Here is a 27,059-nt window from a genome sequence, read left to right as displayed (position 1 = left end):
TGCATGTATCTCTGATTGTGTGGCCTTTTGAACTCTGAGGTTCCAGTTAGAAGACAATGAATTTTATGACCTCAAGTCCACAGTGTTGTTTGTATGATTTTCCTAAAGTCCATCTTGGTATTTAGTATTCCCTCCTATACTTAGGAGCTTTTGGATCCTGATTTGGCTTGGAAATTTGGGGGGTTTTTGTTTTTTCGTTTTTTGTTTTTGTTTTCTACTAAATTAAAAAAAAAGTGTTGGTAGCAGCAACCCCTCCCTCCTCTCCCAGTCACAGCATCACAAATCCCTTCCCGATTGCCCTCCTTCCTTATCTTCAGAGAAGGTAAAGCTCCTACCAGGGAATCTCCCCTGGGTCACCAATTCACAGCAGGACTACTTGCATTCTCTCCCACTGAGGCCATACTGGGCAGTCCAGATAGGGGAAGGGGATCCAGTGGCAGGCAACAGAGTCAGAGACAGTCTCTGTTGCAATTGTTGGGGGAATCTCATGAAGACCAAGTTGAACATCTTCTATGAATGTGTAGCAGCCCTAGGTCCAACCCCTGCATACTTTTTGGTTAGTGGCTCAGTCTCTGTCAGTCCCAAGATTCCAGGTTAGTTAACTCTGTAGATCTTTTTGTTGTGTTGTTAACTACTCTGGCTCACTCAGTCCTATCCTTCACACTTCCGCAAGACTCCTTGGGCTTTCTCAGATGATGTTTTACTGTAGCTGGCTGTATTTCAATGGTTAATTTTAAATTTAAATCAATCTATCTCCCCCTCTCTCTTTCTGTGTGTGTGTGTGACAACTTTTTGTGTATAGAATGCATTCTGGTTAAATTCCCTCTTTACCCCAATCCCATCAGCATCAGTTTTTCCCTGAATATCTCCTTCCTGTATTGTGAAATGTTTTGTGTCCTGAAGACTTTAGTGCCATGTGTGTGACTGTGGGCATGGAACTGTCCATTAGAGTCTTTGTCACCAGTCACAAGTGGATCACAACTGAGTATAATTCTTCCCTCTCTCAATAGGCAGCAGTGAGTGGCAGGACCTGTCTCTTTATCACTGGTACTACAGTCAAGGGATAACAGGTGTTGAATTTTGATGGATAGATGTAGTAAAAGAATTTTTATGAGACATGGTCTCCCATATCTCAGGCAGGTCTAAAACATTTCATATGGTTTTGAATTTTGTCTTTGAACTTCTGAGACTCCTGCTTCTAGTGTCTGAGTCTACTTTTAAATCTAGCCAGCTTGGTGAGGGAGTGTTTCATGTTGTAGATTTTGCTTGAATTTCTGATAGAAACCAAGATCCTTTGGCCTTACCCACATGCCACCGTGGTTTACTGATGTCACACAGGACGTTACCTTAAAGAAGGTCAACATAGGCTATGAATGAACTTATATAAACTGTCCTGGGAAAGGGACGACCAAAGTCCAGGTGATGCAGGGGTAATCCATTTACTGGCTGAATTCCTAGTGCCACCCACCTTCCGAGCATATAAGTACTTCAGGCACAGCAGAGTAGGCAGAAAGGAAGCCCTACAGAGAGTCACACACACACATCTGGAGGGAGAACACTGAGGAGTAAAATTGCTGACAGACAAGCAGGGATGAACCTGTTTTCAGCTCTCTCACTGGATACATGGATCCTCCTGGCAATCATCCTGGTGCTCCTCTACCGGTGAGTGATCTTCCCAGTTCCTTCCCAGACCATGCCCCCAGGATTGGGGTGATACTCAGACCTCTACTCTGTTATTATTAGAAAGATCAAGATGATTATCAGAAGCGGGGGCTGGAGAGATGATGGCTCAGTGTTTAAGGGCACTGACTTTCCATTCAGAAGACACAGGTTTGAATTGCAAGAGCCAAATGGAGCTCAGAATTATCTGTAACTATAGCTCCAGGGGATCTGACAACTTCCACATTCATAGCTAGTATGGTATTAAAGGGTGGTAGCTTTTGTAACCTGCTTAGCTCCTAAATAATTGAGACAGAGACCTACTAAGTTCATTAGCAAGCTTTAAGCACTATGACTGGACAAGTTCTAAGCTATTCTAACCCACAAAGCTATAACATCCCTGCCACAAGCCCCATTTTCCTTGCAGATTGACCTTTCCCAGTCTTTCTCCATTCCATGTGTGTTTTTATGGTGAGCTCTCTTGGTGATTTTTTCTGATGCCTGACCTCCTGACAACCTTCTTCTTCCTCTACCTGCCTGTGAGCCCTACTTCTCTTGGACCCTAACCTGCCTGTGACTAACAACTTGTTCTATTCTGCCCAGTAATTTGATTTTCAGCCCTTTGTTAACCAATAAGAGATAGCTGGGGAGTATTCTTGAAACCCCAATGATACAGGGGATTCTTTATTACTGATGAGATTGCCCACTTCTGACGAGTATCAGGGTCTCAGGGGACAGAAACCAGCATCTGAATACAGAGAATGAAAGACCCTCCCCCAACAGTTAGCAAAAGTTGAAATTAATGCTTGTAAAAAGTTTTCAAATTTTCATGTTTTAATTTATTGTGGTTAGGGGCAGCAAATGGTATAGTGTATGTGTGTGCATGTATCTGTTTTTGTATGTGTGTGCTTGTGTGTGTGTGTGTGTGTGTGTGTGTGTGTGTGTGTGTGTGTAGGTCAAAAGAGGAATTTTGAGAGCCAGTTCTCTCCTATTATGTGGGTCCCAAAGACCAAACTCAGATTATCAACATTATCAGTCAATGCCTTTACTTGTGGAGTCATCTTGAAGGCCTCAAATGAAGTAAGGACAAAGTTAATTTTTCATTTTAATGTTTTGGCCATAAACGAGATCAAGCCACACCTATATATGCTAGGGAAACTGTTTACTTCTGATCTATATCTCCAGTGGTACTAACTCTTGTTAATGTTAATAATGACTTTATGCAGATCTGCTAGGCACCCAACCCAAACTCTTCTACAGCTTCCTCTTTTATGGTTTTCTATGCCCAGCCTTAGTTTCTTTGTTTGTATATTTACATATATATATATATATATATATATATCAGAGGTTCAGGCACTAAGCTGACAGATTCTGAGCTATTCTAGCCTGCCTGGCCTACTCCCCAGCCTAATTCCCAACCCTGTGGCATATTACCTGCCATTGTAGTCTTGCTCTGGCACATCTCTCTTCTTTGTGTCCTGATTACTGAGTCCCCAGGTCCCACCTGAGATCCTCTCCCTCACTCTGGGCACAGAATTCTCATGTTTTTCTCTCTTGCCCAGCTATAGGCTGTTGTATCCTTGATTTGACCAATCAGAAGAAGCTGGATAAGAATGTTTTCCAAATACTGATGCAGGAGATGCTTCATGATAAGGACAATACCAAAGTCTGAACCAGAGCTCTGCACTGGATCTTTGGGTACAGAAAACAGCAATTGAATGCACAGTGAACAAAGCCATCTCCCAGTAGTTTAATGATATCACTTAGGCTAGTTATGGCCTAACTTAGTTTTGGTTATCCCTAGATCCATGAGAACTCAGCACACATGAATAGCAGCAATTGGCTAACATGCAAATTCACTATTCACAAAGCTCTCTGGGAAATGGGCAAGGAGGGAGCCCAGTTGTTGATTTGTTTCAGTTTTTGATGATGGTCTTGCTTGTCTCTTCTCTTCTATGTGTGTGTGTGTGGATGCAAGTGTTTCCGTTTCCCTTATAGATATGGAACCCTTACACAAGGACTTTTTAAGAAACAGGGAATTCCTGGGCCCAAAGCTCTGACATTTTTAGGCACTGTGCTGAATTATTACAAGGTGAGTGTTGATTTAGCTTTCCTTTTGGCTTCTGCTTGCGGCTAATAATGTCTTAGTTCTATTAAATGCTTCTACTGAGGAAATGCTGAGATATCAGATCCTCATACTCTGTTTTCTCTTGATTCCTGTCAAAATCCAGTGGTCCTCTGAGATATTTTAGCCATGTAAAACTAATTAAATATTTGTATGTGTTTATATTTTATAGTATGTATATGGGTATCTGCACATATACGAATGTCCATATATGTGTTCAGGGGCATATGCATGTATATGTGTGTGGATGTGGATGCTGTGTGCCTGTGTAATTTTATAGTATGTATATGGGCATTTGCATGTGTGTGAGTGCCCATATGTGTGTGCAGGTGAATATGCATGTATATGTGTGCGTTTGAGGTCAGAGGTTCACACTGTGTGTTTTCCTGATTGCTCTTCAGTTCATCCTTTGAGTCAGAGTCTCTCACTTTGACCTGGCTCTCTCTGACTTGATTAGTTTAGTTAACCAGCTTGCTCTTGGGGTCTCTTTTCTCTGACTCTTGCACATGTGTTCTATTACCTCCTCCCAGGTATTTACACAGACCTTCAGAGTCAAATTCTGTTTTTGACAGATTGCTTTTCTCACTGAAGCATCTCCTTAGCTCCCATTGTCACTACTCCATTTATTTATTTTTGGTAGAGGTTGTGTATATGCCACAGCACAGCAGGCACATGTAGGTCAGAGGTCAGGTTGTGGGACTCAGTCTGCTTTTGCTGAAATCTTAGTCTTAGGGATAGAGCTCAGGTTATCAGGCTTGGTAGCAAGGTCCTTTTCATTTGGAGCCATCTCACTGGCTCTAGTGGCAATCAATTGAAATTCATCTTGAGTAAAATGCCCAGATCTCCCTGTCATTCAGTCTTGATACTAATGATGTGATACTCTGATCTTGTGAGCAGTAAAGGAAGAGTTTGTTTCTTGCTCAGTGTAGAGTCCAGGGAGGCTCTACTGTAGTTATTTGGAGGAAATCTTCAAGGGATTTTCAACTACTAGGACACCAATCTATATTTACTAGATTAAAATTCTCTTTGTATGAGTTCTTATGATCTACACTTTTGTTCTTTTTTCTGAATATTTCTGAAGCAGCAGCTTATCACAGATCTCCAGGACCCACATTTTGGAGCCATTTCATATACTTGAGTTCTCTGCTCAATTTTTAAACCCATGAAGATTTTTCTATAACAGTAGACTCAGCATGTACTATTTATATTTAGGTTTTTCAGAACTAGAAAATTTAGCTTCTCTCTTTATTTATGTACTGGGGTCCTGGTTAGTGACTGTTTCATCTAGAAAGATTTTATGTGTATAATGTTGCGTGTGTGTGTGTGTGTGTGTGTGTGTGTGTGCATGTGAGTGCTGCAACTATGGAGGACAGAAGAGGGTTCTCAATTCCCTGGAGCTAGAATTACAGGTGGAGGCAAGATGCAGGATGTGGATTCTGGGAACGGAACTTGGACCCTTTGCAAGTTCAACCAGTGCTTTAGGCTTAGTGACATGTTGTAGGTTTTGTTGTTCTTTTTGTTTTTCTTTTGTTGTCGTTGTTGTTGTTTTGATACTGAGGATGAGATGCAAATCTCATGCATGCTTGGCAAACTGCTCTACTCTAGCTACTGTGATGGACCTACAGCCACCTCTCTTCCTTTAAGGTAGCAATCTTAGGCATGAGTTTCAGTAGCAAGTGAGAATATTTGAGATAGGATGATGGTTGTCAGTCAGCTTAGATCCTTACCTACATAGAGTGTTTATTTTCTTCTTTTTCTTTTAAAGATTTGTTAAAATCAAAGACATTAGGTAAAGTATGATTTAACAAACTTATTAGAAAATTGAGTAATGAGAATGTAATGTGCCATGTAGATAGCCTGCTTTGAAATGGTCATTCCTCCAGACACACATTCCCAAGCTCACACCCAGAGTTTGAGTGGCAAAGTTTGCGCTATTGTCTGCTCTCGATTTTCTTCCTACAGGATCTGTGCTTCTCTTGCACATTCTGTAAAACAATTGTGTATTATTATTATTATGATTATTATTATTATTATTACTAGAGTGTGTTGTGTGTATGCGTTGTGAGTCAGTGTGTACAGTCCAATGACACAATGACAGCGTGTTATGTGTCCTGCTTTCTCATTCTGCCCTTCCCCACCAACCCATCCTGCTCCTGACACATGAAACATTTCAAAATAAGATCTTTTTTCTGCCAGAGACAATAAACCTGACTTCATGGGATCTGAGGATTTTCAAGCTCTGGCTACAGAGTGGTCAGTACATAGAGGGCAGTAATGGGATTCATTCTATTTCTCTTTCCAGGGTTTTTGGAAATTTGACATGGAATGCTATGAAAAGTATGGAAAAACATGGGGGTGAGCATTCTGGAAATTTCCATCTAGTTGACTGTTTTTAGGAGGACACAATTCACTTGTGCAAGGATGGGGGCAGCCTGAAATGTAGCCATGAGTAAAGGTGATAATGCCTCCTATCAACTGCCAGGGTTCAAAGGTCTAATTGACATGAAAATATTGCACACTGAGGCTTTTTGACAGGGTTTGATGTTCCATGGATTCGAGGTATTTTTTTTCTTCCAGTAGTTATTAATTTGTTCAGTTTACAACCTGGTCACTTTCGCAATGCCCATGTCCTTCACACAATCTTCGCTCCCGAATCCTCTGAGAGTGTGGGGCTTCTGAGTCTCTCCCCAGGCTTGAACTTTTATCTACTGCCTCCTCTAATTTGTTTTCTTCTCTGAAACTCTTTTCCTGACATGCTATGCATTGCTTCAGGTCCCACTGATATGCTCTGGCAAACGTCTTGCTCCTTTTCCTTGCCACGATGGGTCATTTTATATAGAAGCCTACATTCTTCACTTTATTATTGACTTTAGTATGCCATTTGACAGTAGGGGCAGGCTAATCTAGCTAAGGGCTTGGTAAATGATTCATGCTTAGTCTCTCTTCATATAGAGACTTCATTGTTTATGTTTTATTTCGCATCATATTTTTTCCTGAATTGGGGCAAGTATGCTGGTACATATATGCAGGTAAGAGTATAAATTGTGGAAGTTAGTTCTCCAATTCCAGGTTACTGCACTCATGTCATCAGGCATGGTTCAGGTTCCTTTATCTGTTGCGCCATCTCCTCAGCCCCTGCCAAGATTTTGGATAAAAGTGTGTATCAGATGACAGATTGTACCAGTCAGTTCTCTCTTTCCAACACATAGATCCCAGGGACTGAGCTGACCTCATCAGGTGCCTCTACCGTTGGACCATTTATTTTCTCCTTCCAGGAACTAGCTGTGTGCAAATCTTCAGACAGGGTCAGGACGTTTAGCCATTTGCCAGAATGTTGACAGTCATGCAGAGGGCATGTGGAGGCTCTCCCAGCTACAGTGAATTCAGGAATACAGAAGAAATCCTATCCAGCTATCCCCTCTGCTTCCTGACTCTCATGCTCTTCTTGTCCTGTCTTCCAGACTCCATGAGCTTTGGAGAAGTAGATACAAGCACCTCAGTTAAATTCTGTGTTTTAATATCAGTGTACCAAAACCAGGATCTACACTCTAGGCAGGTACCATAATACTGAGAAGCATCCCAACACCAGATATTGACATATACTAGTATTTTTAATATTTTATGTCTTTTTCAAGTCAGGGTTTATCTGTGTATAGCCCTGGTTGTCCAGAACTCGCTTTGTGAACCAGGCTGGCATTGAACTCAGGGATCTGCCTGCCTCTGGCTCTGGTGTACTGCAGAGGTATTGGAGATTCCTGGACCTGGTATTAGAGGTGATTGTGAGCTACCCAATGTAGGTGTTAGGATCCAAACTTAGGTCCTCTTCAAGAACAGCATGTGCTCTTAACTGTGGACTCATCGCTCCAGACCCTTGCAATATTTCAAATATGCAAATTCATAGAAAATGGTATAGGCAATTCTCACATATACACATCTAGATTTGCCAAATTTCCACTTATTATTTCTAAGTGTGGTGCCTTACAGAGCTGGTTTGTCTTGAAGTGGCTCATTGTGTCTTGAATGACATTAATTATCATTTTCCAAAGACTCCATTGAGTACATGGTCAGAATTCCTAAGCTGAACTGGGAACTCCTGTGACCATGTATTGTATAAGCAGAATGAGGGTCTTGAAGCATTGGGATCAAAGTCAGGGTGCGGCTCTCATGTCAGAACGTGGTACATCAGCTGTCTTCCCACCACAGGTTGTTTGATGGTCAAATGCCTCTCTTTGTCATCACGGACCCATAGATGATTAAGAATGTTCTAGTGAAGGAATGTTTTTCTGTCTTCACAAACCGGCGGGTAGGTCACATTGGTTTTTCATACATTCATATAAATATACATATATACGTACATGCACACGCACACACACCCGCACTTGCACAGGCACACACACACACACACACACACACACACACACACACACATATGAATATATATATTCATTTTACATCCTAATTGCAGCACACTTCCCGCTTTTCCTCCCAGTCCTACCCTTACTGATTCCTCCGCCCATAACCCCTTCCTCTTCTCCCCAGAGAAGGGGAAGTCCCCCTTGTGTACCACCTTCCCTGGGGCATCCACCAGCATCAGGACGAAGTGTATCTTCTCCCACTGAGGCACTACCAGGCAATCCAGATAGGGGGAGGAGTTCTAGTGGCTAGCAACTGATTCAGAGACAGTCCCAGCTCCAATTTTTAGGAGATCCACACAAAGACCAAGCTGCACACTGATGTGTAGGGAGCCTAAGTAAAGCCACTATAAGTAATTTGGTTGGTGATTCAGTCTCTGTGAGACCCCATGGTCCCAGGTTATTTGACTCTGTATGTCTTCTTTGGGGTCTCTGACCCTTCCAGCTTACACAATTCTATCCCTGACTCATTCACATGACTCCCCAAGTTGTAGATGATGTTTGGCTCAGGGTCTCTGTCTTAGTCAGGGTTTCTATTCCTGCACAAACATCATGACCAAAATGCAAGTTCAAAATGAATGGGATTATTAAGCTTACACTTTCCACATTGCTGTTCATCACCAAAGGAAGTCAGGACTGGAACTCAAGCAGGTCAGGAAGCAGGAGCTGAAGCACAGGCCATAGAGTGACAATCATTACTGGCTTGCTTCCCATGGCTTGCTCACCTTGCTTTCTTATAGAACCCAAGACTACCAGCCCATAGATGGTACCACCAACAAGTGCCCCTTCCTCTTGATCACTTATTAAGAAAAAGCCTTACAGCTGGATCTCATTGAGGCACCTCCCCAGCTGAAGCTCCTTTCTCTGTGATAACTCCATTTTGTGTTAAGTTGACACAAAACCAGTCAGTACAGCCTCTGCATCTGTTTTCATGTGTTGCTGGATGAAGCTTCTCAAGAGTCAGGTATGCTGGGTCTCTTCTAAAAGCAGAGTATCATTTCTAATATCACTTACACACTGATAAAACACACACACAAACAGACAGATATATGCAACACACACAGAGACACATGCATAGAGACAGACATAATGACATAACACAGGAAGGCAGACACACACAGATACTGTATACAGATAGACACATAGAGACAGACAGACATACAGAAAGACATACAGACAGGAAAACACACACACACATACCATACACACACACACACCAGCTAATTTCAATATGCCTTGGCTAGCTTAATAGTTTGGTACTTCTAATCTTTCCTGAGGCTAGCAAACATTCCATTCTGGTATTCCAGAGTTAACATTCTTTAAAATCAGTATTTCAACTCTGCTACTTCAGACCCAATTGGGAATGTGGTCACTAGAGCCACTTATCTGAATTCTTACATGGCTGACCTGTCCTATGCCCCTCTCAAGGTGATTTAGCTTCTTCCTCTCTTTCCAAGCCCAGGAATCCTAAAAGTCCTGCCTCTATCTGTTCTGTCCATGCATTGGCTGTTGGCATCTTTATTTACCAAATGGAGCCAACTGGGGGTAGAGTCCCTCAGTGTCTTATGTATAGGTACTCCTGTTAGCATTTTGGAGGATGAAAATTAGCGGTATAACACAAGAAACATTAGGCCAAACCCATACAATAGTGAAGTAATCCTTTAAAAAAAATACATATACTAAATACTTTGTGTCCGAGGCTTAGGGAGATGGCTTGATCATTGGGTAAAGGACCTGAGTTTGGATCCTCAGCATCCGCCAAAAGCTGGGCAGAGTAGCATTCATATGTGACTCTAGAGATGTATGTTAAAACAGCTAGATATCAGGGAATTGTATGCTAGTGACTCTAGCCAAATCAGAGACTTCTATATTCACAGAGAGACCTTGCCCAAAATATTCCATAGAGAGTTATAGGGAAAGATGCCTGACCTCTGGTCTCCACATGAGCACACTTGGGAATTTTTACCTGTAGTTTTATGGGAGGTCCTGCTTCTGAACCAACATAGGGCATGGTCACTTGGGGAGTCCGGATGTGGGAAGTTGACCATGCTTAGCCCATGCTGTAGCCAGGTGGGTGTTGAGTGGTAGAGCAGCCCTGGAACACCATTCCAGGGGTGAGAAAGGAAAGTCTGCGGTGTGGGACACCAAGAAGTGGCTCAAGGGTCCTCAAGCTTGCAAGGAAGCTGGAGCTGTCTGGGTCTCAGGCTCTTGGATATCCATGCACCACTTGAAACTGTGGACTAGCTCAGAATGGAGTGGGGGCCCCACAGGCTGGATCAATCCTGGGGCCACGTGTGGGGAAAAGAAAAGGGGGACCCTGGGGAGTAAGGGGAAGGGAAAACCACACCTCGCCAGAGTTTTACCTATTCTCTGGTCTGTCAGGCGTGGGAGGGCTGGATGTACCTTCCACTCATCCCTGGGTGGGAATCTAAGCCTCCGACCCATTCTGCACGGGGTGGTGGCAAGGGGCAGCCCTACCTGGGAGTCCCAGAGCTACTTTGCTAAAGCCACTGGGGTTATGGGAGAGAGGGATGAGGGAAGCGTGTCCCAACACTGATGAGAGTGAGTGCAGAGGATCTTGGCTGGAGCACAGGAAGGAATTCTAATGGGAGAGTAGAAACGGCTCATTAGGAGAAAGACTGTCCCGTTCTCCAAGCGCATTAGGCCTTGATGAGCACAGGCATTCTATGGTTTAAGAGCTTTATTGTAGAAAGGAAAGGAGGAAGAGAAAAGAGACAGAGAGACAGAGAGACAGAGAGGGACAGAGAGAGACAGAGAGAGAAGGCTAGAGAGATAGAGAGAGTAAGAGAGAGGAGAGAGGAGAGGAGAAGATAGGAGAGAAGTGAGAAGAGATGAGAGGAGAGGAAAAGACAAAGAGAGAGGAGAGGGGGTGAGAGTGAGGAGTAAGAGGGAGACAAGTAAGAGAGTGAGAAGTACGAGCATAAGATAGCGAGGTGGGGGCCTAACAGCCCCTTTTATGGTCTTTACTCTTGCTAGGTAACTGGGTAGGAGTTTAGCCTGAACTTCAGAAGCTTGGGCCATTTCCTATGTGACTTCTAGCCATGCTTCTCTTGTGGGGGCTGTGGGGGTGGTAACTTATGCAGGCTCCAGAGTTCCAGGAGCATAACGGAATGCCTAACATGTCATGAAGTTGAATTATCACCCTTTGGCGTTCAGAACTCAGCTCAAGTGGAGACTAGCCTGTCTTTGCATAGCCCAATTCCCCACAGCTAGGGGATAAAGGAGGGAGCTCTGTCTGGTCCACCAGGGAAAGTCTAGCTGAATTCTTGAGCTTAGGCTGGGTGGCACCCATATGTGAGAGCACAGAGAGAGTTTCTACAGGAGATTAGATGGTGGCTCTATAGGCAAAGGCCTTCTGCATGGCTCCCCATGGCAGATCCAAATAAAGAAAGGCAGTCCAAGGTTTTAAGACATTTATTATCAAAGCAGAAAGTGGATTATGAAACCATACCCCTCTTCTCAGGTGTGCCTAAGGTTAAATATATTTTGCAGAGAAGAGAGTCTGGGAAAGAATGCTTATTGGATAAACCCTCCAGGGCTTTTAGGTACCCCAATAAAATGAAGATCTCTCTTGAGCCCATGTGACCACAGGTCATGTCCTCTACATATGGAGAGGCTTGGGGCATTGCCCTTATATGACTGAGGCCACAAACCTATGGGAGCTACAACTAGTGACAGGGTCTTGATGCCCAGTAACCAGCGAAGTACCTACAGTCTTTTCATAGTTTCTGGAGCTTCAAGCATTAGTTCAACCAGGAACCAAGCTACCTTTCATGGTTCTACATGCACCAGCATTCATATGTACATACACACACCCACACACACACACCCACACACACGGAGAGAGAGAGAGAGAGAGAGAGAGAGAGAGAGAGAGAGAGAGAGAGAGTGAGAAGACATCCTCTTCACATTGCTCAAGTTGTAAATAGAGAGCTGGAGAACTTGTCTGATAAAAAATTAACTTTCTAACTTTTTCCAAGCCAAACTCCAACCACACAGCTCTAGAGATGGACTAAGGCCTGTTTTCACCTTATCCCCAACCCCTGGACATAATTTTCCAACCACAGAGAAATTTCCACTTAAAAGAATCCTGGAACATAAAGGGTTGAAACCACAATAGGAAGATGAGTACACAGATCATTTCTCATAGGCTGTGAGGCATTCTGAGGGTTCTTTTTTTCTTTTTTGACTCTAGGAATTTGGCCCAGTGGGAATAATGAGTAAAGCTATCTCAATATCTAAGGACGAGGAATGGAAGAGATATAGAGCTTTGCTGTCCCCCACATTCACCAGTGGAAGACTCAAGGAGGTGAGTGAAATTCTTTTAAGAGCAGCATGAGTTACTAGAGCCTCCATCCTAATTGTGGATGCTTCTCTGTTTTGTGTAGATGTTCCCTATCATTGAACAGTATGGAGACATTTTGGTAAAGTACTTGAGGCAAGAGGCAGAGAAAGGCAAGCCTGTTGCTATGAAAGAGTGAGTGCTGGTCCATCACTGTGGCTCTGGGAGAGGAGGGGAAATGGGTGCAGCTCACATTGTCCAGCTGCTTGTACTTGCCCCTTTAGACACTAGATGACATTATACACAGTTTAAAGGGAAGAAATGTGACAGTAAGAAGATTGCAGTGATAGAGGGTAGAATTACTGGGAAGGGCTTGGTCCATACTGAGGTGGCTTTGACTGTCTCCTGAGAGTTCTTTTACAGTCTCTGGCACCTGTTAAATTCCTATGCCTCTCTCTCCTCAGTGTATTAGGTGCTTACATCATGGATGTGATCACCAGCACATCATTTGGAGTGAATGTGAATTCCCTCAACAACCCAGAGGATTCCTTTGTGGAGAAAGCCAGAAAGATTTTAAGAGTTGATTTTTTTGATCCTTTGCTCTTCTCAGTTGGTGAGTAGACAGTTCTGGATCTTGATCATTGCTGTTGTCTGTGGCCTTGTTTGTCTTTCTGCATTTCTCTTCCTCAATTTCCCCCAAATAATCAGCTGTAGTGGTGTGTAGTTCACCTGTCATATAATTCATCGCCTAAAGGCACAGTTCAGTATTTTGAGAACATGTAGCCAGATTGCCTCCGTTTTCTAACTTCTTTTTTTTCTTTGAGACAGGGTCTCACCATGTACCTCTAGCTGGCCTGGATATAACTGTGTATAACAGGCTGGTCTTGAACTTACAGAGATCCCTGTACCACTGCCTCTTGAGGGATGCAATTACAGTGTGCAGCCCTGAGTCCCGGGTTTATTTTAGAATTATTTTTTGATAAACACTAATTAGTATAAATACAAATTGGACACTCTGTAAGTCCAGAACTCTCCATGGATTCAATAACATACATTCATAACATCTGTCTCAATTACACCCACTGCTAACTCTTACTTTTCACATTGCTTAGACACCCAATACATCTTCCTCCCAATTTCCTGTCCTTTTCTCTGCTTTGGTAGCTAGTCGAGTCCATTTGGTGCTGCATGCTAAGATTCTGACCAGTATTATTGGCTTGGTCTGCTGCAGGCAGTCAGTTCAAAAACGGGCCATGTCATGTCCACAATACAGCATTTCACAGTCCTAATTCCTTTCTCTGAATTAAGTTCCACATCCCTTTTCATGATCTTCCATGAGCCTTGATGTGTCGGGTGCTGATATAGACACGCCATTTAGGGCTAAGCACTCAACAGCTCCTTATTCTCTGTCTCTGATCTCTTTGGGATCAGCATTTACTGAAGGCACCCTGACCCTTAACCATGGTCAATCAAATAGGACTTTGTTCTAGCCATGTTGTAACTTTCAAGCAATATTGACCTAAGCAACAACCAGTTCACTTGCTCTGTATCTGTGTATTCTGGACATTAAACATCAATGGGATCATAGACTATCTTTTCTCTGTGACATGCCTCTTTTATTTAGCACAATATTTAATGGATCAAGTGTCACAATGTCCTGGGTCCATGAGTAATTTATTCTCCCTATCTGTTGATGGACATGGAAGTTAGTCTCACATGTTTGCCATGAATATCTCTGCCATGAGCCTTCATGAACAAGATTATGTTTAAATATTTAGTTTTATGTTTGGGGGTTATATTTAGAATCAGCATTGCTGAGTCAAAAAGTAACTGAATTTTTAATGTATTAAGCAAGTGGACATAAAATTTCTATAGTACCTGTGCTACTGTACACATAACTATCTGCGATAAACACAGGTCTTAGATGTTTTAATATATGATTTTAGATCTTCTTCCTTTCTGTCTCTGTCTCTGACTCGGTCTCTGTCTCTCTCTCTGTCTCTGTCTCTGTCTCTCTCTCTCTCTCTCTCTCTCTCTCTCTCTCTTTCTCTCTCTCTCTCTCTCTCTGTGTGTGTCTCTCTGTCTGTCTCTCTGTCTCTCCCTCAAATTTTAGGATCAGAGTTTTTTCTGTCTATTTTTGGGTATCCCAGAACTCACTCATAGAGGAGAAGTTGGAGTTTTAACAAGTTGGTTGAGAATAATCTAGAAATGAATCCTTAGCAATAGGGATAAAAGCTAGAACATCCTGCATTAGGACTGAAAAAAAAATTGGCATGGCGCTAGACCTGAACAAGGTCAAGACTGTCAGAACTCCAGTGAGGATGGGAGAGGATCTCTGTATGCAGTGCTCTTTGCTGAGGGTCAATTGGCAGTTCATAGCTGTAGATGGAGGGTGTGAAAATAGGTAGGTTTCCCATGACGCAACGGGTAGCCTCATAGCCATGCACATATGCACAACACTAGTTGGACTTAGTGGGTGACTAAGAAGAGGGCATGGAGTGTGGAGGAAGAAATGTTACAGACAGTATAGAAGGAATTGTTTGGAGCAAACACTGGGGTGGAGATGACCATATCTGATTGAGTATGAGTATGAAACTTCAATACAAAATAAAAATGATCAAAAGGGGGGATATTATTTTCATCTCTTTCAAAAACATTTTTAGAGAAAAAAGGTGCTTGTTTAAAATTTTATCTATTAGAATTTATTGTAAAATTGGATGATGTGGAAGCTAGATTCTTCCTAATTAGTCCACTCTTGCTTTTGTTCCTTAATGACTCTAACAACGATAGCCACAGTTGTGAATTTGAGGGAACCACCTTCTCAGAGGGAGAGAATTAATGTTCTGCACTTGTGGTCCACCTCTGACCTTTGAACTTACCATTGACCTTCCATTTTTGTAACCTCTCTTTCTGCTTCTAGCACCGAGTGGATTTTCTTCAGCTAATGATGAACGCTCATAATAATTCCAAAGACAAAGACTCTCATAAAGGTAAGCAAGCCCTTCCTGGTCTATAGACAAGGAAACTCTTGGGAAGCAGGTGGGTTGCTCAGAAAATATGCGAGGAGGTTTTTCTAGGTAGAGGGAAACCACTGTTGAGTTTCTGAAAGACAGACATGTCTATTATAAACATGGAATATTCTGGATTCACATGGGTAAAATTTCACTCCTAACATGAAGGATGGCCATGATGGACCTTTCCAGTGGTCTGTCTGTTACCTGGGTGAGCATATGTGCTGGTTGTATCTTTCCCAGCAAGAAATCTCTAAGCTCAGCCTAGATATCTGTGTCTAAACATCCAATCAGGGGCATGGACCCAAGTGGTGTTGAAGTTCTCTGGGACTCCCTGTTGAACATGTGTTCTCTAGCCTAATCCATGGAAAAGATAGACTTCATTGTGTGATGTGTAAGTAGCTTCTGGAGAAAGCCTCTTTGTACAAGTGGATTTGTCCTTTTCATTCTTTTAGGTATTTAAAATCACTCATAGTTGGACAGTGATGGAGCATGCCTTTAATCCTTGTACTTGGGAGGCAGAGGCAGGTGGATCTCTGTGAGTTCAAGGCCAACCTGGTCTACATCAGATTCCATGACAGGCACGGCTACACAGAAAAACCCTATCTCAAAAACACATAAAATTCTCACTTACAGATTTTTATCTTCTTTGTGTAGTACATGTATGTGCCAGAGTATGTTCATAAGTGCACACTTTTAGGTGTATGTACACAGAAAAGATGAAGGCATCCACCAGTGTCTTATCAATCCCTCTCTGACTCATTTCCTTGAGACAGGGTCTTTTTTTTAAGCCCACAACAAAGTTGACTACCAATAGGTCCCAACAATCCACAGTGTTGTGGTTAAAAGTATGTGCTGCCCCACCTGACTTTTTACATGGGGAGTGAGGACTCAAATTCCAGTTTTCCCATTGAGTCATTTTCTAGCCTCCCATATGTGGTTATTTTTTTAATTTATAATCATTATTATTATCATGACATTATCATTCCAGTTCCAGATTTTAGTCTATAGATGTGCACCAGTAACTAATGGAAAGGGAGTCTTCCATTCTTACCTATATGATTGTTTCCCATACACTCACTTGCTTATATGTAGTGTGTCCCCATGTTTAATATTTAAAGTGGCAGGTACTTTGTGTTTCAAGCCCTTTCCTATCTGCCCACTTGAAACCCTTTGATGTGATCAGCTAATTTCAAGTTCTTTTACAACTCCTCCTTCTTTTGCTACAGGCTCCTATGTAGCACAGGCTGATCCACATTCACAATGTGCCTGAGAATGACCTTTAACTCCTGAGACTACAGACATGTAGAATTTTTCCATCACTGGCTGTTTTCCTTCCTGTCAATCTTCCAGTGTAAACAAGAATATAGACATTGTCACACTTGATTCACAAAGTGCTGGGCACTGAACCCAAGGCTTCATGAACACTAGGGAAGTACCGCCATCTACTGACAACATCTCAGTCCTTCTGTTTAGTTTTTGTTTGCTAAAATAATTATTCACTTTTAAAATAGGCACCAATTGTGAATTTATAGTCCAGTTTCAGTTGAGTAGCAAGCACTTACACTAAATGGGAGGAAAAATTTGCAAACAATAGGATTAAAGCACTCATGATAGAAGATGTACTACTGCCTGTAACTCTATGTTTGTAGACTCCAATGCCATCTTATGGCCTCCCTGGACAAACACACATAAATAAATGAAAATTTAAAATATCTCAACCTATACAGGGGACCTTCTATAACTGCTTCTCTAGGGGTTTCTGACCTCCATGGACACCCTCCCCACACATGTGGCACCCTCCACATAGATACACACAAACAGAAATACTCATAAATTAAAATAAAATTTACAAACATGAAAATCCATATCTTGAAGCTGCCCACAGGGGATTGTGAGAGTCAGCAGAAACACTAGGACAACATGACTGAAGCTTTCTTCTCTTTTTCTGGATGTGTCATTTTGCTGTCATGGTGATGACAGTCTCAGTGTGACTGAAGAGCATTTCCATAGTGTGTCTAGGTAAATGAAAGCTCATTTGATTTTCTCCTCATCTCGTCTGTGATAGCACATCATGACTGACTTACATAAAATGGATTCTTACTTTCAGCCTTTTCTAACATGGAGATCACAGCCCAGTCAATTATCTTCATTTCTGCTGGGTATGAAACCACCAGTAGCACACTTTCCTTCACTTTGTATTGTTTGGCCACTCACCCTGACATCCAGAAGAAACTGCAGGAAGAGATCGAAAAGGCTCTGCCCAATAAGGTGAGATGATGGTGTAGAAGAGAAAAGGAGAAATCTCAACAAAAACACCGTTTGGTCACTTGCAGTGGTGTGTGTGTGTGTGTGTGTGTGTGTGTGTGTGTGTGTGTGTGTGTGTGTGTGTGTGTGTGAAAGAGAGAAAGCAACAGAGAGAGACAGAGACAGAGAGAGTCAGAGAGAAAGAGAGCAGAATGGAGAGAGTGTGTGTGAGAATCAGGGAGAGGGGGATAGAGAGAAAGTTTGTGTGTATATGTGTATGTGAGAGAGTGTGTGTCTGTGTGTGAGATAGAGAGAGAAATAGAGTCTCTGTGTGTGAGTGAGAGACAAACACTGTGTGAGTGAGGGGGAGTGTGTGTATGTTGTGTGTGGGGGTATATATGTATTTTTGTCTCTGTATGAACTTTGTGTGAGTGAGTGAGTAACCATTCACATCACTGAGCCAACCTTCCGATTCTGGTGATTTTTTTTCTTTACATATATGTATGTATGTATGCATGTATGTACATATATATGTACTTATATATGAGTATGAATGTATACATGTATGGCGGCATGTGTGCTGCAGCATGTGAGTGGAAGTCAATGGATAACCTGAAGGAATTTGTTCGCTCTTTCTGCTGCATGAGTTTTAAGAGTCCAAATCAGGTAAGTAGGCTCAATAGCAGGCACCTTTGCTCTCTGATCTGTCTGAGCAATCCTTCATAATTTGTAACAAGAGCACAGCACTGTTTTTTCCTAGAACCATTTAGAAATTATCATGAACATGACACAGATGGAGAAATGGGCAATAAAGACTCTCATGGCAATAGAAGGTTGTTGTGACACAGAGCTGTGCCTGGTGTGTCTGTTATCTAGAACCACAAGACTACCAAGCAAGCAACGTGCACACAACCTGTGTGATGTTAAAGATATGCATTTAACATATAACTCTCTAAAAGATTCTATGATACTGCTAGTTCTGCCATGTTGTCCCTGCTGAATACTGAGAGAGGCTAGCCTTGGCCTAGATTAATCCGCGTGGGTTGACTCAACTCTGTGCCATGATTTTCTCTATCTCTTTATGGTTATAGGAGAAAAAGCCAAAGTGTGAGCCTTGGTGTTTAAATCATCCCACGTCTCTATGTATATGTTTATGTGCATATGTGTGTGATAGGTCATAGACCTACATTGTATACATTTCTAAACCACTTTCCACCATGTTTTATGATACAGGATCTCTTACCAAACCTGGAGCTTATGGAATGGATTGGGTTGTCTAGCCAATGAGAACCAGGCAAAATCTGTCTCAGTCTACCTACTGCTGGGATTAGAAATGGGTGCCACTGTGTCAGGCTTTATAATGATTTGTATCTGAACTCTCATCCTTAGGTTTTCATAGTAGACACTTCCATAATTGAGCATCTTCCAGGCCTCCAGTGACAGTCATTCCATTTGTAAGGAGCTTGAGAGATGGTTAAGAACACTTGCTGCTCTGCCATAGGATCCATTCATATTTGAGTCCTAGCATGAAAATGACGTCTTTCAACTACTCTAACTCTGGTTGCAGGAGATCTGATGCCCTCTTTTTGCTTCGGTGGGCACTGTATTTATATGGTGTACATAAACATATACAAGCAAAATATCTACATATGTGAATTAAAACAATCTTAGAAACCTTTTAAAATGAATTGTAACTAAGTCCTTGAGCCTCTGAACTTGACTTTGAGGATGCTGAGAACTCAACACTAGACACAGTTGAAAATTAAATTAAAATTGCACCACAAATCTTTTTTCTTTCTTCCCAGGTACCTCCCACCTATGATAGTGTGATGGAGATGGAATACCTGGATGTGGTGCTTAATGAAACCCCCAGATTTTATCCCATTGTTACTAGACTTGAGAGAGTCTGTAAAAAAGATGTTGAACTCAATGGTGTGTATACCCCCAAAGGGTCAACGGTGATGATTCCATCTTATGCTCTTCATCATGCACTGGCCAGAGTCTGAAGAATTCCAACCTGAAAGGTACTAGAACCTTAGGAGGAGGAACCCACTCTGTCTTCTGCAAGCCTGTGGATACTATGATGTCTCTCATAGGAAGATGATCTAAGTATGATTTTACAAACATTTGCATTGTGTGAGGAGAATGGCAGAAAAAGAGAAGAAAAGAGAGGAGAGCGGAAGTGAGACTGGCAGAACGTCTGACTAATTACACACAGAATCTTTACCTCCTTCTTTCTCAAGTAGTTAATGACCCACTTAAGTGTGTGGCAGGAACCCATTTTTTCTCCAGTTAAAATAGTATGTATTTTCAGAGTTGGAATATAGCATCATCCCAAATGGATTTTTAGTGTTTAAAGGTATAGTTCATTTCTTGGTTCTTTTTCTTTTTTAACTGTCTCATCAATGGATAGTGAATTCTGGTCATTTTCACCTCACATTTCCCTGTCTCTTCTTCCTCACACTCATGTGGAATCCCTGTCTGTCTTCAACCTGTCTTATTCCTGTATTAACATATATTTGGATTTTGGTGACTTGTGAGTTTACTTAGGTTGTTTGCATAAGCATAGATGTATGGGTTATATCTTGGAGAATGATCAACTCACCAGTGGCTGCACCATTGAAGAAAAACTCCTCCATCGTCCACTAAGCATTTATTATCAACAGCTCCTTAGCAAGGTGGCATCTCATGAACTTTATTTCCCTCCCATAATGCAATTATGTTGTGTCTAGTCTTGTGTAGGTGTTCACAAGTGCTGTGAGTTCATAAGTGCAATGTTTTTGTCATATGCAGAAGATAGTACTTCCCAACATTCATTTTATGCCCTGTCACTGACATTTCTTCTTCCCCTCCTTCTGTGATGTTTCCTGATTCTGGGTGGGACTGAGCACTCCACCACCACTTATCAGCAGTATGACCAGTCATGAGTTTCTGTGCTGTTTCTCAGTGAAAACTAAAGCTTTTCTGACCAAAGCTGAGAACAGCACTAATTTTTGTGTGTAAAGATAAATATCAAAAAGGCATTTTGGTACCATGTTGACTTAGCAAAACATCACCACATTCTTCTCTATGATTTCTGCAGCCCTAGGACTTTTAACAAATTTTCAGTGCTAGGCATTAATTTCCCCTGAGAACTGGCTCTCTAACCAATCAGAAAAAGGTTGGTTTCCCCTACCCCATAATACCACTATCACACTAGTGTGTACCCAAACAATGATGCAGTTTTTCAAACGGCATTTATCTTATCCCAACCATATGGAAAATCTTATAAGGAAGGGGTATTGAAAGAAACTTTAGTGGAAAATTCTCAGAGTCAAATACCTGAAAGTAGAAATTCAATAAACCTTTCCCAAACTACCTGTGTGTTACTGGATAGATGTCAAAAGGAAACTTCACATGTGCAGCTCTTATGTTTTTATCCTCTGCAAACTAGTCATTTACTGTGCCTCCAGGTTCAGCAAGGAGAACAAGGGCAGCATTGATCCTTATGTATATATGCCCTTTGGAATTGGACCCAGGAACTGCATTGGCATGAGGTTTGCTCTCATGAATATGAAACTTGCTCTCACTAAAGTTCTGCAGAACTTTTCCTTCCAGCCTTGTCAGGAAACACAGGTAAGTGAGAAAACTATCGCTATATAGTGTTTTATAGGAGGCTTTTTCCAATTGAAGGTTCTGTATATAAAAATAATAATGAATGTTTGAGGTTTAATTATTTGTTTTCTGATCAAATGAGCTATTTCTCCTCGTGTTACCTAAGGAGCCTTTTATTTTATGTCTGTATAGAATGAAACTTAGCATTATGAAGAGTCAGAGTAGGCTAGCGAGACAAGATTCCATGCATTCCATTTAAAATTCTAGTCATGTCCTTTGGAGATTGGGTATGTCATGTACCTTTCAGAGGTATAATGGTCATACCTTAAATGTTTGTTTTTTGTTTCCCTCTCCTTTTAGAGCTCACAGAAGCCCTCTTCTCACATTCTTCTCAACTAGTATATGTACATTAGAGTTACCAAAGAGCTTTAAAACTCATACATGGGGTCTGGAATGATATCATTTGGCAAAATGCCTACTGGTTGTGAATAAATCTCTGTTTCTTGTCCACAGAAGTACATGAACAAGCTCTGGTAGTACATACCTGCAAGACCTTCACTCAGAAGATAGAGGCTAGAGGATCAGAATTTGAAGAAATTTTTGGTCAGTTAGTGAGTTTGAAGCCAACATGGGCCATGTGTCTCAAAAAGAAACCAGAAACTCAAGATACCTTGCAATTTCTGAAGTCCTAAAACATCTCACTCACAGAGTGGCTTTTAAAGCTCATTTCCGATTTCCCATGTCATGCCCAGCTGAGAATCATTATTCTAAAATAATGACAAGTGATTGGTCTCATTAGCTGGCTCAATAGTTAAGAGCACCTGCTGCTCTTGAAAACAACATGATTTCAGTCTCCAATACCCACATGGTGGCACACAACTATTTGTAAGTCCAGTTCTAGTGACTCTCATGGCCCACTCTGGCTTCTTGGTAATTCTCACATGGTATATATACAAAGTGCACAGAAAACACTCATAAATAAACTATAAGTCTTTAAAAAGTTGCTTATTATGGTGAATTTCACCTTATGGGACATCTTGTTGATTGTGGCTCATTTTTCAGCAACCCTGCTCTAAAAATAGGTAGTTGTCTATTTGCCCTTTTATTTTGCTCTCATACTGCAAGTTCTTTTTCACTCTCTAAATGAATCTTCCTCTTAGGTTTCTGTCCTTATTTACTACATGTTCAACTTTTGGTTCCTGCAGGCTGAATTATTCCTTCCACAAACTCTAAACAGTTTTTGAGGATAGTTTTCATATTGACAACCTGGTAAATGTTTGAAAGTATGGTTTACAGTTATAATATTATTTAGTAAAAACATTAATTTAAAAATTAGTACAATTTATGCAAATATTTAGTTGTACATCTTTTTTGTATGCCTCAATCCAAATCATGTGCATAGTACTTATAATTATAAAAAATAAAATAAGACATTTAGTAAAGTATTTACATTGCATTTTCCTCAATAACTTGTTCTAGTTTCATGTAAAAAGCATGGCTAATATTACATTACTTGTGTATTTAGAGTGTGTCCACTTTATTGGTTGGAATTTTTTTCTGGACAAAGGGACAGAAGTGTTTATTCTTTGATCTTTTCCTAAAGGCAGTTGTATAGCTTTATTTACTTACATCCTCACTTGTGGGGTAATGGGCTATGCACAGAAAGCCTGGTCTCCAGTTGATTTGAGGTCTTGAACCCCACTGAGACCTGGTGGTGGTAATCTCCACCTACATTAGACAGCAGGCATTTCCTAATGTCTCCTGGACCCCTGGATCCTGTCAAAGTTACTGCCCCCATATTCCCCACAGGAGAAGCTGTGGCTTTCAGCCACGTAGACAATGTCCCAAACTTCTGGCCTTCTGGCTAGTCTCCTCCACACAGTTACCTAGCAAAAGCAAGATAACAAGCCCACTACAAGAGGGGCTCTTTGACCCCTCCTTGCTCTCTCTCTAAGCTCACTTACTCTCTAAACTTTTACCTCTTTCTCCTTACTCTCTCTCTCTCTCTCTCATTCTCTCTCTCTCTCTCTGCCTTTACCTTTCTTATTCTCTAGCTCTCTTTTCTCTTTCACTTCCTCCCTCTCTCTAAGTGGCCATGGCCTGGCTCTGTCTATCTCTATGGTTTTAGAGTTTTACTGTAGAAAGGTAGGGGGAAAGAGAAAAGGTACAAAGAGAGAGAGACCTGCCATGGCCAAGAGCAGAGAAGGGGGAAAAGGAGAGGGGGAGGGAGGAGGGGCCAAACATCCTCTCTTATAGTGGGGTTGTTATCTTGCTATTGCTAGGTAACTGTGGGGAGGAGGCTAGCCAGAAGAACAGAAGCTTGGGACACTCTCTAAGTGACTGAAAGATAGAGCATCTGTTGTGGGGGCTGTGGGGAGTGGTAACTTTGAGAGGATCCAGGGGTCCAGGAGACATGAGGGAAGGCCTTCTGTCCCAGGTAGGTGGAGATTATCATCACTGGGTCTCACTGGGTTTCAAGAAATCAACTCAACTGGAAACAAGGCTGTCTGTGCATAGCCCATTGCCCCACACTCACTTATTTTAGTACTTTATAAGTAAAGCATTTATATTATGCATAGGGATTTAGATAGACAAAACAAGGTTCTTGTTTTTAGACTCCATAGCACACTTGGCAGAGGGCAGATGCCCTTTCAAGCTCCAGTCATCTGAAAATTGACACTTTTCTGTCTCCATGACAACATTGCTCCCCTTCCTTTTCCTCTGACTAGAAGATTTGTGTATTGGAAACTTTCCCCATTCATTATGAAGAGTGTGATGCTAAAGTATTATTGAAAACCCTATGGAGTCAGACATTCCCATTCACCACATACTTGAAAGTCAAAAATAGATGCTAGAAAAGCAACATATGTTTCTTTCAGAAGTCTTTCAATAAATGGGCTGACTGTTGAGGTGTATACATGATCTTGGAGCTGAGAATTGTTAATAGCATTGACAGGTATACTCACATGGTTATCTTGCAAGCTTAAAAACAAAAATAACTTTTTATGATTTAAAAAATCAATATGACATAAAGACTAAGAATAGAGTTAAAAATGTAAAACTCATTTCTTTTTTATTTTTTTTTTGAAACTCATTTCTTTTACTCTAAATCAGCACACAATATTAATATAAACCAGCATGAATTTGTTTCAGGTCCTGAAAACAGTAGAGTCTAAATCACCATTTTACATAACGTGTATTTGGATGCATATTCTCACCATCCAAGTGAGACAGCTTGGAGAAAATGGCAGGGAAAACATATGACTTTGAATTCAGCTCTTTTTTCCTTCATAGCATAGTATCTCAAACACTGTATTTTGTTTGTTTTTTTGATTGTTCGTTTGTTTTAGTTTTCTTTGGTGATTTTGTTGATTCATTCACTGGCTCTCAATATTTTTCTTCCCCTGTTGCAGATACCTCTGAAATTAAGCAGACAAGGAATTCTTCAACCAGAAAAACCCATTGTTCTAAAAGTTGTGCCACGGGATGCAGTTATAACTGGAGCATGACTTTCCCTCAAGGAGTTCTTCTGAGTTCTTCAGGAAGGCAGTGTCTAAGAACATCAGACACTATAGTTTCATCATGAGTAAAATCGAGATGAATAATGGACTAGATAGATTGATTTTGATTCATGGTTAAAGATTCAGTACATCCACTGAGCTTTCTCAGTGTCTGTGCAAGTTAACATATAATACAAAAGAGATGAATAAATCAGTGACAGCACAGGAAATTTGCCTTCACTGGTTCTCATGGGACCATCTCCACCCACATCTCGTTGTCTCTGCTAATTCCTTTTGAGATCTTTAGATAGTAACCACGTGTTTGTAATTTGATCAAGAATTTTTAATGAAAATGTGAGCTATTGTAACAACTCTAGTTGTAGAATTGTTATCAGATGCTTTAGTTGCCATATTTTATAATAAATGCTGCACAGAAAATGTAAATAAATACTTAGTTAAAAATCCTCATTTCAAGTGTTTTAATATTTGTTGAGAACTTCATAAAATACATTTTGATCACATTAATTCCTTTCCACCAACTCTTCCTAGATCCTATCTTACCTACTTTCCCACACACTTTACAATCTCTCTCACTATTTCAGACCAAAGCAAAGCAAAACAAAGCAAAGCAAAACAAAGCAAAACAAAACAAAACAAAACAAAACAAAACAAAACAAATTTGTGAAGTCCAGTTTGTATTGCAGAGCTATTCCTGGGTGTGAGGCCTACCCTAGAGTGAAGTTCCACCCAGTGTCACCCCATTGAAAAAAAACTGATCTGTCCTCTGTCAGGAGCTCTCTGCTGACCATATCTCCTTTGCTAGAGGTAAGAACTTGAGCTCCTCTCAGCTAGAATTTTCTTGGTTTGAGCTTGTGCAGAATGTGTCAATTTTGTCATAGCCTCTATGAGTTCATATGTGTGCCTGACATGTTGTGTCTGGAAGTGCTGTTTCCTTAAAGTCATCCACTACCTCTGTCTCTTAAACTCTTCTTTCCATTTTATGTAAATCCCTGAGCTTTGAGGCAAGATGTACGATTTAGTCATCCTACATAGTTAGAGTTGTGCATTCCTAAGTTTCTTTATGTTGAAAAGTTGTATGTTTCCTTGCTTACTACTAGGGGGAGGCTAGGTATGGCAACATCAGGGGCGTCTGGTCTTCTCCGTCACTCGGAAGCAGGCAACTAGATGGAAGATGGTTTACATCTCGAATGGTCAGGTGTTGGACAGCAGGAATCATTCCCCATGGAGAGTGTCTTTCCTAAGAGACTTCTTGTGGGGGAATAGCAGAATTTGTGGTTTTCTTTTTCAAAACTCTGCTTCAGCAAGATTTGAAGAAAAGAAGAGGCTACAGGAGCTCCTCTGATTCCAGATACGATGATGGAAGCAGGCCACCAGGAAACCCTCCAAGAAGAATGGATAGGGTCAGTCACTTTCGTGGCCCCAGCCCTCCTCCAATGGCTGGTGGATGAGGAAGGTAAATGTCTGCTCTGAGAAGCAGACAACGAGAAATACACACGTGTAGAAGGAAGCCATCAAGTGGTGAAGAGTGGCTCATGCAGGAGAAGATGGTGTATGTCCAAAGAAGGATTGCTCTGTGTCCTCACAGATGAATGAGGTCATGCTGGGAATTCCCTCTGCACATACTGGCCTGACTGATAAGCAATTCTATATATGTATATGTTTGTCTCCTTATCTTTTTTTGTATAGTTTACTAAAGTATTGATATAGTTTTAAGAAGTAAATATTTCTAGGTTGCAAAACTTGATTGTTCATCTTTATATGATCATACCCAAAATCTTTGATCTGGAAGAAATAAAGGTCATGTATTTAGTCCTGGAAAAAAATAAGTGGAAAGTGCCTGGGAAGAAAGATAAAAACATTTGTTCTGATATTTTCAGATTTGACTTTAACTGTGTCTATTGCTGATTTCTCAGCAGCTTCAAAATCAAGCTCAGCATCTCAAAGGACTTTAGTTAGCCCATTTTAAAGGGGTTTTAGACTTTTGCTTTATTTTATGTGTGTAGGTGATTTTTGTGTATGTGTGTATGTGTACCACATGAGTACACTGCCAACAGAAGCCAAAAGAGGGCATCATATCTCCTGTACCTAGAGTCAGAGCAGTTGAGAACTGCCCTTTGGTTGCTAGGACTCAAATATGAATGGACCCCGTGGAAGACTTACCCATTGTGCAGTTTCTCAACCTCCTTA

At 41.3% G+C, this 27,059-nt stretch overlaps 2 pseudogenes; both read left to right on the top strand.

The window, feature by feature from the left end:
* Cyp3a63-ps (cytochrome P450, family 3, subfamily a, member 63, pseudogene) lies at nt 1,504-25,316 on the top strand (annotated as a pseudogene).
* On the top strand, nt 25,971-26,689 carry Selenok-ps7 (selenoprotein K, pseudogene 7; annotated as a pseudogene).

Source organism: Mus musculus, chromosome 5 (genome assembly GCF_000001635.26).
Source record: "Mus musculus strain C57BL/6J chromosome 5, GRCm38.p6 C57BL/6J".
Lineage (NCBI taxonomy): Eukaryota > Metazoa > Chordata > Mammalia > Rodentia > Muridae > Mus > Mus musculus.
The sequence above is the reverse complement of the archived record's forward strand: the minus strand, read 5'-3'. Positions and strand labels throughout refer to the sequence as shown.